At 45.3% G+C, this 13,691-nt stretch overlaps 1 protein-coding gene and 1 non-coding gene across 2 annotated transcripts in view; both read right to left on the reverse strand.

The window, feature by feature from the left end:
* LOC134983214 (oocyte zinc finger protein XlCOF6-like) overlaps window positions 1-13,691 on the reverse strand; it is a 126,524-nt gene that overhangs the window by 75,310 nt on the left and 37,523 nt on the right. The window lies entirely within an intron of this gene.
* LOC134983237 (5S ribosomal RNA) lies at window positions 12,666-12,784 on the reverse strand. The gene has a single exon (XR_010191614.1). It is a non-coding gene; the product is annotated as a 5S ribosomal RNA (ribosomal RNA).

The raw sequence follows: 13,691 nt of genomic DNA on the forward strand, positions 1-13,691 counted from the left end.
GTCATCCCTGAACCAAAAATGCATCTGCCTGACCGTTTTTCTGGGGATAGAAAACAGTTTTTTAATTTTAAAGAATCTTGCAAACTGTATTTTCGTTTAAGACCAGTTACCTCAGGTACAGAGGCTCAGCGGGTTGGGATTATTATTTCTCTACTTCAGGGGGATCCTCAGACCTGGGCTTTTGGTTTAAAGACAGACGATCCGGCCTTATCGTCTGTAGACGCCTTTTTAAAATCTTTAGGGCTATTGTATGACGACCCTGATAGAGAGGCGTCCGCAGAAAGTCAGTTGCGTGCTCTTAAACAGGGTAGGAATCCTGCAGAGAATTATTGTACGGAGTTTCGCCGTTGGTCGAACGACTGTGGCTGGAATGACCCAGCCCTGCGCAGTCAGTTTCGCCTCGACTTATCTGAAGCTATAAAAGACAGTCTCCTCCAGTATCCCGCTCCTGAGACCCTTGATAACCTCATGGAGCTATCTATTAAAATAGATTGTCAGCTCAGAGAGCGGAGGGCTGAAAAAGGGGCGTCTGTCGGGTCCTCTCCCTGGGTTCCTTCCATTCCTGTAGACATAGAGGAGCCTATGCAGATTGGTCTCTCCAAATTGTCTCCGGAAGAAAGAACCAGGAGGCAAAATTATGGTCTGTGTTTATACTGCGGAGGTAAGGGACATTTTGCCCGTAGTTGTCCAAACAAGTTGGGAAACTCCCTGACCAAGTGAGTTGTGAGGGAGTTCACTTTGGTCTGCAGCTCATCTCCTCAAATAATTCACTGTTGGTTCCTGCTAAAGTTTCCTATGGCAGCCTCTGTTCCTCGGTCTCTGCTTTTGTGGACAGTGGAGCTGCAGGAAACTTTATGGATTTAACATGGGCCAAGGCCTTAGGTATTCCTCAGCTAACCTTGGGTAGGTGTATCACCATGCATGGTTTAGATGGGAGTCCTTTATCCAATGGGGTTATTTCTCTATGTACACCTCCTGTTTTGCTCTCGGTGGGAGCTCTGCATTCTGAAAAAATTGAGTTTTTCCTTACCCATTGTCCAGCAGTTCCTGTGGTTCTGGGTCATCCTTGGCTGGCCTTTCATAATCCCATCATTGATTGGCAGTCTGGGGAGGTCCTACAATGGGGTACCATCTGTGATAAAGAATGTATTACGCTTCCTATCCGAGTAGCTGCCGCCAGTTCCGCACATATTCCTGGGGAATACCAGGATTTCGTTGACGTGTTTTCCAAGGGCAATGCGGATATTTTGCCTCCCCATAGGCCTTATGATTGTGCCATTGAGTTAATTCCTGGTGCCACGTTGCCTAAAGGAAGGTTATATGCATTGTCTGGTCCTGAGACTGTGGCCATGAATGAGTATGTGAAAGAAAGCCTTGGGAAAGGGTTTATCAGGCCATCTAAATCCCCTTTAAGTGCAGGTTTTTTCTTCGTAGAGAAGAAGGATGGTTCACTCAGACCCTGCATTGACTTTAGAGCTTTGAATAAAATCTCAGTAAAGAATACTTACCCTCTGCCGCTGATCTCTGTCCTCTTTGATCAGCTACGTTCGGCTGTTATTTTTTCTAAAATTGATCTTAGAGGAGCATATAACCTCATCAGAATCAGGTCAGGGGATGAGTGGAAAATGGCATTTAGTACTCAGTCGGGCCACTATGAGTATCTGGTCATGCCATTCGGCCTATCTAACGCTCCGGCAGTTTTCCAGGATCTCATTAATGATGTGCTCCGTGAGTTTCTGGGAAGATTCGTCGTGGTCTATTTAGACGATATTTTGATATATTCTGACTCCGTGGAACAACATGTTACCCAGGTGCGTCAGGTGCTAAAGAGATTACGTGAAAATCACTTATATGCTAAGCTGGAGAAGTGTGAATTTCATGTCACGGAAGTATCCTTTTTAGGGTACATTATTTCCCCTCGGGGATTCCGAATGGAACCAAAAAAGCTCCAAGCCATCCTTAGTTGGGCGCAACCCACCAATTTAAAAGCAATTCAGCGCTTTTTAGGGTTTGCAAACTACTATAGAAGATTTATTCACTCTTTCTCTGACCTAGTTGCTCCCATTGTGGCACTTACTAAGAAGGGAGCAGATCCTACCAATTGGTCATGTGAAGCGGAGTTATCTTTTCAGGCCTTAAAACAAGCCTTTGTCTCAGCCCCTGTCCTTAGACATCCCAACCCAGAATTACCTTTCATTGTTGAGGTGGATGCCTCGGAGGTTGGAGTAGGGGCTATCCTTTCTCAGAAGGATCCAGATTCCCTTGAGTTACATCCTTGTGCCTTTATGTCCAGGAAATTCTCATCTGCAGAATCCAACTACGATGTTGGTAACCGGGAATTGCTGGCTATTAAATGGGCTTTCGAGGAGTGGAGACATTGGCTTGAAGGAGCTACCCACACCATTTCAGTTTTGACTGATCACAAAAATCTTCAATACATTGAATCGGCTAAACGACTGAATGCCCGACAGGCTCGTTGGGCTTTATTTTTTACTCGTTTCAAATTCATTATCACCTTCAGACCAGGTTCCAAGAATACCAAGGCAGATGCCCTGTCACGCAGTTTCCTTCCGGTTCAAGACAACAGTCCTGTTACTCCCATACTTCCGCCTTCAGTCATTCAGGCAGGTCTCACACAGGATGTATTTTCCCAATTAAAGTTGCTTCAACATCAAGCTCCGGGAAATACTCCTGATGGTCGTCTTTTTGTTCCTGAGTTTTTGAGAGCAACTGTTTTGGCGGAATTTCATGATAGCAAAGTTGCAGGGCATCCGGGAATCGCTAAGACTTTGGAATTAGTATCCCGCTCAGTATGGTGGCCTGGTCTTTCCAAAGACATTAAAGAGTTTGTTTTTTCGTGTCAGGTCTGTGCACAGCATAAAGTTCCCCGTTCTTTGCCTATTGGTCAACTTATGCTCTTGAAAGTTCCTCTTAGGCCATGGTCGCATATCTCCATGGATTTTGTGGTGGATCTCCCTCTGTCAGCCGGATGTCGAGTCATATGGGTGGTAGTGGACCGTTTTAGCAAGATGGCCCATTTTATTGCTCTTCCCCGATTGCCATCTGCCCAGGGATTGGCAGTCTTGTTCCTCCGTCATGTTTTCAGACTCCATGGGTTACCCACTGATATTGTTTCTGACAGGGGTCCACAATTCATTGCGCAATTTTGGAAGTCTTTTTGTGCTTCGTTAAAGATGAAATTATCATTAACCTCCGGCTATCATCCACAATCCAATGGACAGACTGAGCGAGTTAACCAATCTCTAAAACAATATTTGCGTCTGTACTCGGCCAAACTCCAAAATGACTGGTCTGAGTTTCTTCCATTGGCGGAGTTTGCTTATAATAATGCCTGTCATTCCTCCACCAATGTGTCTCCATTTTTTGCAGTTTTTGGTTTCCACCCCAGAGCTAATTCATTTTTTCAACATTCCTCTGTCTCCTCTCTGGCCCTGACCTCTCATCTTAAACTTATTTGGAAAAAAGTGCACCTGGCTCTCAGAAAAGCAGCTTTCCGGGAAAAGAAATTTTCTGACAGGCTCCGGCGGCCGTGCACTTTTAAAGTAGGAGACAGGGTGTGGTTGTCGACTCGTAACATCAAACTTCGACAAACCTCAGCCAGATTGGGTCCTAGATTTATTGGACCATTTCTCATTATCAAAAAAGTCAATCCAGTTGCTTTCCGGTTACGTTTACCAAAAACTTTACGGATCGGAAATACCTTCCATTGCTCATTGCTTAAACCATATGTTTCGTCCAGCAGATTTCCTCGTAAAAAATCTCAGGGGAGATCACCAGTTAATGTACAGGGTCAGCAAGAGTTCTTGGTTGAGAAGGTTCTCGATTCCAAGTTGTCCCGGGGTCGGCTTTATTTTTTGGTGCATTGGAGAGGTTATGGGCCAGAGGAAAGGTCGTGGGTCCTGGATGAAGACCTTCATGCCCCAAAGCTCAAAAGGGCATTTTTTCGTGAATTTCCTCAGAAACCTGGCTTTAGGGGTTCCTTGACCCCTCCTCAAGGGGGGGGTACTGTTAGGCGCCGGGGTCCGCTCGGCCGTGCGGCCCGGCGCCTAGCAACCAGGGACGCCGTGCGCGTTCAGCCGCCGGCTCCCTGGCAACGCTAAGACGCCGGGCGCACGGAGCCGCCTCTGGCCTTAGCAACGGGGACGCCACGTGCAGCCGCGTTCCCCGTTGCTGGGGCTATCCTCATTACCCTGATTATGTGCTGGCCGTGCAGCATGCAAGCTGCACGGCATTTCTATTTGATTGTCCTGTCTGGATCTTGATTGGAGGGTGCCTGAATAAAGGCACCCTCAGGACTTCTTACAGACGCCGGTGATAGCTTCCTGTTTGCCTGTGTCTGCTGCAGAGAGTTCCCAGTCCCGGTCTATTTGGTTGTTCCTGACCTCGGAGATCCTGTACTCGGAAGTTTACTATCTGTTCCTGGAGTCTGACCGAGCACCTTTAACATCTGGTGGTGTTCGTGAGTCGCGGCGCAGCCGTGTGTTGCGGCTTGTCCGCTTACTATTTATTATTTTGTTTAATTGTGTTCTGGAGCTTTTGCGGAGGATTCCGCTTCCACAGATCCACTCTGGTGTCCTGCGGTGCCGGATAGGAGTGTCGGATCAGTGGATCTTTGGTTGTCCTTTTCCCTGGCGGCTAGTCCGCACATACCTTTTGATTTAGTTAGTTAGCTTGTAACCCCTGGCCTGGTTGCTTAGTCAGAGGGCCCCTTGTTATCACCCTGTCTCGGACTTCCCCTTGTCTCCCATTAAGACCTGCGGGGGCATCGGGGTTGGGCAGACATAATCCGCCCTTCGAACGCGGCTGCCATGGGCTCAAGCAACCATAGTCTCGCAGGGGATTTCTGATAACACGGGCGAGACAACGGAGTTAGGGCGCCAGGGGTTACTAGGCTATCCAGCTCCCACAACCAGCTTATTTTCCTGTACTCAGATCCCTGCCATAAGATCTCCTTCGGTCTGGAGTACAGGAATCATAACACACATTCAATATACTGGTTAGTACTTATAGGCTTGTTATACTTCATGTCAATGCTTAGTAGAATGTAGTACAGAGGTGTGCTTGTAGCTTTAATAAGACTTTAATGAGACTCCCTATAGTCACATGAGGCATCTGTATTCAGGATCATATCTTATTCAATCAGTGGGGATGAATATCTTCCTCATTATTATACTTATAGACAATACTTAGTAGAATGTAGTACAGAGGTGTGCTTGTAGCTTTAATAAGACTTTAATGAGACTCCCTATAGTCGCATGAGGCATCTGTATTCAGGATCATATCTTATTCAGTCAGTGAGGATGAATATCTTCCTCATTATTATACTTATAGACAATACTTAGTAGAATGCAGTACAGAGGTGTGCTTGTAGCTTTAATAAGACTTTAATGAGACTCCCTGTAGTCACATGAGGCATCTGTATTCAGGATCATATCTTATTCAATCAGTGGGGATGAATATCTTCCTCACTCATTAATGTCTATATATTGAGTATTCATCAACTATGCAGGATGCTAATACGCCACTTAGGGGTGGCACCTTTGGTAATGAGGGAATAAGTATATCTAAATCGGAAAGGAAGTGTTTTCATTTTATAAATGCATCTCTCTTTGAATTTTTGAATTACGAGACCTTGCATATTGATAGATTCCTTGCTGCCCTTAGAGATATAAGCATGCCCCTTTAATTGTGTCGACTATTCTTAAATGGCACAGCCTGTCAACTGCTCTCTATAATATTCCTATATCTGTTGCACTGGTTAATGCCAAGATACTCAGTCTATTTGCACTGGTTAACTTGTATCTTGTATGTCTCTAAATGACTGCCAGGCAGCCTCGGGAATTAGCTGTGAAACAATGTTGCATTCCTGTCTATTTGTTAAATTCCAACCCTCAGAATCACTGCTGGCTTACTGACTTGAGTACACAGCACTTGTCTGCTACGTTCAGGCAATCACTGTCTATCTGTTACACTGCAGCAGAACATTTGTTAGTTAATCTGATACTGTTTGAACTAAACATTGAAAGAAGTGTAGTTAGCTGTAGCTTAATCTCCTGTCTATCTGCTAGCTAGTACCATAAATGCTAGTGGAATTTACTAGTCACATTAAACAGAACTGGTTAAACATTTCATTAATATTAGAGCAAGGACATAGACAAATCGCGGACAAACGCTGCCCACACGCGTGTTCCGACGTTACTCTGACAGCTTCGTCAGCCCTTGATGAAGTCCTGTTGATGACGGACGAAACGCGTTGGGACTACCTGCTGACACTTCCTCTTATGGACAGATAAGCCATATATATTTCTGAATTCTGTACGCATGCATTACAGATATTTTATGGACAGATAAGCTTGATATAATCTTTTATTCTGTACGCATGATATACAGCTATTCTTGTACTTTTATGTATTTTTATGTTCTTTTACGTCATCTCGTGTATTAAATATTTATATCTTTTATATATACACTGCCCAGGCTATTTATTGATTGTACCTTGGGAATATGCTGGTTCCCTAATTGAGCCTAATGACTCTCGGCAGTGATATGATTTTGAAATTTTAAAACGGTACACACTATGTTTGCTCTTCTTTGTTTTTTCTACATGTATTAAGGGACAAAGAAGTACCCCTTAAACTAAGCTTCTCTGGTTTTAAGATAAGTTGTCTAAACTGGCTTTACCATAGCCTTTCTTGATACCTTCATTATTTTCACCTTGTTATACAAATTACACTCTTGGGCGCTTGTATTCACCAATTCTTTTAAATACTTATGTGTGTGCATACTGTCAAAGTCGAACAATATTATAATCCACCATGCCTAGCACTAACCCCATGCACATGCCCGCTGCGCGTACACATGCTCTCCCGTGCGTGCGCATATTCGCAGTTGCGTGACGGCGCTTCCACAGCCGTGCGCTTTGGCGCGTGGTATGCGCATTTATGGTAGAGTTTGTGTGCGTCTAGTGAGCGACTCGATCGCTACATAGTTAAACAAAATAGTGTGTTTTATAGGTAATATTCCCCTTAACAATATCAGCAAGTTTGTTCAGTGTAAGCGGTTCGTGGACAAGGGAATTCCTCTTTGCATCATACAAAGGGTCAGATAGAGTTTGAGCGGTGGTGTTTAGTATCCAGCTGTAGATTATTTTACTAGTAATATTTTGGTGTTGGTTAGGAAGAGATCGGTCGCTCCAGCGTATAGCTATGTATAAAAGTAGTTTATGGACTTTAAATGTATTTGCTGTTTTATTACACATGCGGTGGGAATCCTGAGGATACCTCCCACCTGAGCAGTTGGAGAGAGACACATCCCCCTTGTATGAACCCACCTATGACCTTTTGTAATAATGCAGAGAAACATTCCTGTGTCCAATGAACAATGAGATTGTAGGGACCATTGTATTGTTACTGTATGTTGTAAATATAAGGACCACCATTGCTGGGGCAGTCTCACACTCTCTGCAAAGTTTTCACACTGAAGGCTGGAGGCTGGTTTCCAGGACTGCGATTTATTCCCATGTATGTAAGTTCACTATAGCCATTCTTTCTCTTTGTGTATGCCATTCATTCTATATATGTGTGCTTGTATTTGCGATCGCATTGCTAATGTTTATATCTTATTTCTTGTTATTCTGTTTAGATATTGATGTTAGGTTTGTAGTGTATAAGCTGTAATTGTTTTTCCCTTATATATATATTTATATATATACTAAAGAATCTTCTAAGAAGGTGTTGGATCCTTACCAAGTGTTGTGTATTTCACCATTTATTACTAAGGGTTTCTGAGCATCTCAATCGCTCAAACAGCTTGCTTAACAACAAGGTTAACCAGTGTTACATCATTGCAGTATCTCAGTACTAAGGTTTACAGTATAAGCATATTCTGTGTTTAAGGTTTAAAAGGTTATTGACTGTGTGTACGCTCGCTGCGTGTATTCCGTACACCCAGCGCAGCGTGTACGTTACTTGCGTACCACGTGCAAAGTCTTTGTACGCAAATAGCGTACAAAGTGCGTAGCACGTGCACGTGGTTTAGCGGCCATAACGGCTTCACGGTATTTGTACATAGCTTACTGTTTTTAGGATATATTTGACTCTGGCAATACCAAGCACATGTGTATGTACTATAAGCTGCCGCTCATATAATATATTGAGAAGTGTTTTTTATTCTGTTACACAAGGTTACTCTCACTTAAGGTATAGATAACACAAAGCTGCACCTAAGCGCCGTAGTCTTCATTTATATCTATATATATATATATATATATATATTAAATGTTGACAAGAATTATCAGACTGGTGTACAATTAAGAGCAATAATAGATAATAGGACATAGGAACAAATACGCGGATACACTTTTAATCTTTAATTACATTTATTATCTTTATTGCACTTGTGGTATATGTTGTATATGTTTTGATTTAAACCTCTATGTTTCGTCTACACTCATAGTTTGTGTGTTAGTTATTGTCACACTATTTTAAACCTTATATGAATAAAAGTTATATTTTAGGAATTTTTCAGACGGGTGTGACAACCAGATTACTCCCTTCTTTGTGCATCGACAATACAGCCTCTCTCTCTTTCTCCATATGTATCCTCATATCTAACAATTTAGCTGTGATATCAGGATTTTGGTACTTACCGATAAATCCCTTTCTCCGATTCCACAGGGGCCACTGGAGTGTAGTTACAATGGGGAGATAGTAGGTGGTATTGGTAGCTGGCACTTTAAAAATTCTCACACTGTGGCTAGCTCCTCCCCTACTATCTCCCCTCCAAGCCAGTCTACGTTAAACTGTGCCCGAGGAGAGCTGTAATAAACAAACCGTAAGGTAGAGGAGGTTAACGACGCCCTGTAAACCAGGCGAACACAAACTAAACCTGGAACAGAACCTGACAAAAAACCAGGCTAGCCTGAACCCAACAAGCAGTCATATGGTGATCTGCAATCGTTAATCAAACAAAAATCAGGAGAAACAGCGCTGGGCGGGCGTCCAGTGGCCCCTGTGGAATCGGAGAAAGGGATTTATCGGTAAGTACCAAAATCCTGATTTCTCCTTCATCCACTAGGGGCCACTGGAGTGTAGTTACAATGGGGACGTCCCAGAGCTCCCAAAAAACGGGTGGGAAAGCGCTGAGAGTCCTGTAAAAACTGCTCGGCCAAACAGTGATGCAGAGGCCGTAAAAGTGTCAAACTTGTAGAATTTGACAAAACGAATGTCGGTTTGACCAAGTAGCCGCCCGACAAAATATTCATGGAGACCCCGCGGGCGGCTGCCCCCGAAGGTCTTACAATGCGCGTAAAGCGCGCTGAAATGGAAAACGGAGGTTCCCTAGTAACCGCCAAGAAGACTGTCTGATGATCAGATGTATCCAACTGTCCAGCATATGCTGGGGCCCCGGCTATTTAGTACGGGAGCATCGTCCAGAGCAAAGAAGAAAAAACACTTCATCGAATAGCCTGAGACCTCTGTAGAGAGAGTTGACGAGCCCTGACAACATTCAGAGAGGATTGAAAACCACTAGTGTCAGATTTATATGAAAAATGGACCTCCCCTCTGGAAGAAACGACCGCTGAGGCCGAAGCCGAGCCCGGGGAGTTGCCAATAGAGTACTCCCTGAACAAGAGGCCGAACTTACGGCCGCTAGGCTAATCTCATTTGGAAGAAAAGCGAAAAAGGCAGAGACCTAAAATTCCGGTCAGTGTGGTTTGAAGCGCAGCGGAGCAAAAAACCTCCCAGAGAAACCAAAGATGAATGGTAACTGGAAGAAGGGGGAAAAAACCCCTTTTATCTTCATTATGTTCCATAAAGTTTTCCCAAAGTGGCAAAAGCGAGAAGAGGTAATAGACTTCTGAAATCGGAGCCCAGTAGGCCTAACCGAACTAGGGAACTCCTCCCTTCTGAGGTCTCGTGAACAGTCACACGGGTAACCGAAACCAGTGTAAAATTGAACAAGGAGAAAAAAGGAGCCTGTTGAAGTAGACAGTCCAGTCGAGGTAGGAGCCAAGGCTCCTCTACTGACAACAGGCGTATCTGTATCTTCAAGTCATGCGTGGCCCAACCAGCGCCACCGAGAGGACTAGCACGCATAATCCCCTCCTGTGTTACTGAACATGAAGTAGAAATAGAAAAGGAGGCAGGATAGAATAACCAGAAAACTCCCCGGAGCCCTGAGGGCCTCCACGGCTACTGCCGTCCGAGAGTAATAAAGGGTTAAAGAGTCAGTCAGAACGCCCTGAGGTCGATCCGAAATCTCCGCCCACAGCGGACCAGCTGACAAAACTCCGGGGCATGTTCCCTCACCCAGGAGTCTGACCTGGTGGCTTGATCTGGAAACAAGATTGTTGTCCCCCGTTCCGAGAGGAATGGAGGCGACCACTCATTACGTCGTAACTTGACTGAAGAAATCGAGTCTCTGGTGCCGAGGAATGAAAAAACCTCTGACGGACCGTGTTGAGAAACGTCTATGCGGAGCATAAATTGGATCTGTGTCGAATCAGAAGCTCGTGGATCCTCCGGATATTCAGAAGCCACCTAATGTACAGAGTGGGATAGTAGCAGTAAATTGTCCCATTAGGGAACCAACGTCACCCACTGCCCTTGAAAAAGAGTTATTCTGTTATCTTCCTAAACTCTGTGGGAGCGGAAGAGAGAAGAGTAAAGGACTTACAGTGAAAATGAGAATCCTGTTAAGGGGGAATCTGAGAAAAGCCTGTCCAACGGAAATCAGTAAACAGGCATCTCTGAAGACAAGGGACACGTAAAACTCCCTTTCTTGTTTAAACTAGCAATCACAGACTAAAAGGATTGTAAGGCCAGAATAGGCCTGTCCGAGCCACTTGGCTTCGGAACGTGAAAAGAAAACAAAGGCCTGAGAACTGTCCTAATTCAAATGATATGTGAAAAACAGGGATCAACACCCTTTGCGGTTAGAAACCTATGGAGCGCAGCCTGCAGTATGACTCTCTTGTCATCGTAAATCAGCCGACCTATGCCGAGGGACTCCTGAGACGGTTGTAACCGCCCAAGCCTTCTCCCATCGACCTGCGCCTACCCTGGGACCCTGCAGGTGTAATGGGTGTATAGGATGACATAAAATCAGACTGGACTGAGGATGTTGAACCTCTGCTTCAGCCTTTTTACCCTGAGAACCCCTGGCGACGAAGATATCACCCGTGTGGAGTCAAAAACCTGAAAGGGCACGAAAAAATCTAAAGGGAAGACCAGTAAAGGTCTGTCTTGGAGCTGGGGCAGTAGTAGGAGAAATCAAAGTGGACCTACCTCCATTGGTTCAAGAAATCCTGCAGAAAGTTCCTTCCCCAGAACCATCTGCCCCGTAGGATTTCATGTTTACTTGTCACTGTCGCAGCCCCAGAGGTCGTCGGGTTAAGACAGCCCAAGCGAAGATGCAGGGTCCGAGTCTGTAGACATGGAGACCTCCAAGGAACATAAAGCAGAATCGTGATTCTGACCTGTATCAAAGTATCAATTGATCCTGATGCGAAGCATCCTGTAACCTAGAGGACAATTGTTCCCCAACCTACCTGCTCCGGATACGGTAGAACCATGCTGCCGCATATGTCGATGGATCCCTGAGCAAGGTTGCCTCAGGAAAACGGCGGCTTGATGGACCAGCGATACACCGAGGTGTATACCCTAGAGAGGTTCTGATACCATCTCCTGCCATCTGCGGGGAAAAGATAGGAAAACAAACCTTGTTTGATACCTGATATTGTGTATTCGGGTGTCTGTCGGCCGCCTACCGGAGCCTGCCCAGCTCATCCGAAACTGAACCAGTCGCTGTCATTTTCGTCAATGGCGTGGAACCCTGATGGACTTGACGTGTCCTCCTCCTTTACCTGCAGTATCAGATGAACTGCTGTATTATGTACCTGTATATTCTGAGACACTGGTTCAGATCCACAGAAAACAGACATCAGTAATGCATGGAATGTTAGCAAAGTTTCTTTTTGGAAAGGTGTGTTTGGTCCCGCTGTGATTTGATCCTGTGACCTTGGAAACCATGAGTTATTGTCTGGTTAATAGTGACATTACCTGCATCATTGATCAAACAGGGGTGTGCAGGTGCGTGGAGGGCGAAGCAGATGGCTCCGCCGCATACTTCACACCTAAGAGGGAATTCTTCGACTATCCCAGGAGAGACAAACGAAAGGAGAAAAGGTGGGTTAAATAAACAGAGCCCTACGTAAGGTGTGCACTATAATGTGTAGTGACCGATACGATTAAAATAAACTTTCTGGAGCAGCGGAGACCTGAACCAGCAACGCTGCGCTGTGGGACAGGAGTCTTAGCCCTAGGCTATAGGAGTTCTCCTTAAAGTTTTGTTTGGAGTCAAACCCCTATTCAGATACCCGCTACTAGCGTACTGAGCCGCAGCGCTATTTGTCTGATGCCTTACACGCATTCCACAATTACAAATAGCATTAGTAACTAGTGACAACAAGGAATAATAAAGGGAAGGCAACACCCCGCCCTGTATTTAGTGTACCGCTAATTAAGGTGCACCAGATGTTTCTCTGAGGTTCCGCTGGCTTTTCAAAATGGTGACCAGCCTGTGAGAAAGATGGGGGAAAATGTTATGTGCAAGATGTTGTTATTAGAAAACATTGCGGAAGTAGCCTACAGCACCTGGTATTCCCAGGCGGTCTCCCATCCAAGTACTAACCGGGCCTGACCCTGCTTAGTTTCCGAGATCAGACGAGATCGGGCGTGTTCAGGGTGGTGTGGCCGTAGGCTTTTATCCCCTATATCTGGTATTTTATGGATTTATCTATATACATACCTACACGCACTTAAATATATATATCTATATATATACATGCACAAACATAACTATATATGTATATATACACACACACCGTAGGTAAATAAATACTGCACAGTAGATCCTTTTAATTATTATTGAGCTGAGTCCCAGCTACTGTAATAGAGCAGGTTCCCTGATTTGCAAGTAGGAAAATGCTGGGTAGAGGACTCTACTGCAGGAGGAATGTATCTATATTTCAGCAGCCTGAAGTATCGAAAAGTTACAAATCCCAGAGCTGTTGCCTAGCGACGGGGAGACCTGGGAGCCCGCTGAGTAAAGCAGGTTAACTGTTAATATACCTGGGACTTTATTTGTATTTGTCTCTGAGTATGCAAGATTAGCCCACTGGGCTATAGGAGACACTGCAAATATGAAGCCAGGTCTGTGCAGGGAGGAAATGGCCGCCAGAGTGAAACTCCTCTGGGCTATGCGATAAAATCTATATAGTGGATAACTGGATTAGTGCTGAGCCACTCTGACTATATCACATTCTCCCCATTTAACTCACATAAATGCCTATTACACTATAACAGTGGCCGGGGAGCGGAGAATGCTGAGCCCGCTGTACAGAGCAGGAGTTAGCTCCGCCCCCCGGCTATGGCGCCTTATTGCAAAACTAAGCGGGAAGCGAGCTGTACCCTCCGCTGGGCCTGCGAGTCACCGCCGGGGAGCGCTGAGCGCTGAGCCCGCTATACAGCGCTAGTAGAGCCCTGTATCTGCTAGCCGCCGCCGGGGGGTGTTGCGCTGAACAGAGCGCGAGTCGCCGCCTGGGAGCAGGGAGCGCTGAGCTCGCTTTACAGAGCGGGACTTAGCTCCGCCCCCTCCGTACAAGGCGC

This window comes from Pseudophryne corroboree (genome assembly GCF_028390025.1).
Source record: "Pseudophryne corroboree isolate aPseCor3 chromosome 3 unlocalized genomic scaffold, aPseCor3.hap2 SUPER_3_unloc_10, whole genome shotgun sequence".
Lineage (NCBI taxonomy): Eukaryota > Metazoa > Chordata > Amphibia > Anura > Myobatrachidae > Pseudophryne > Pseudophryne corroboree.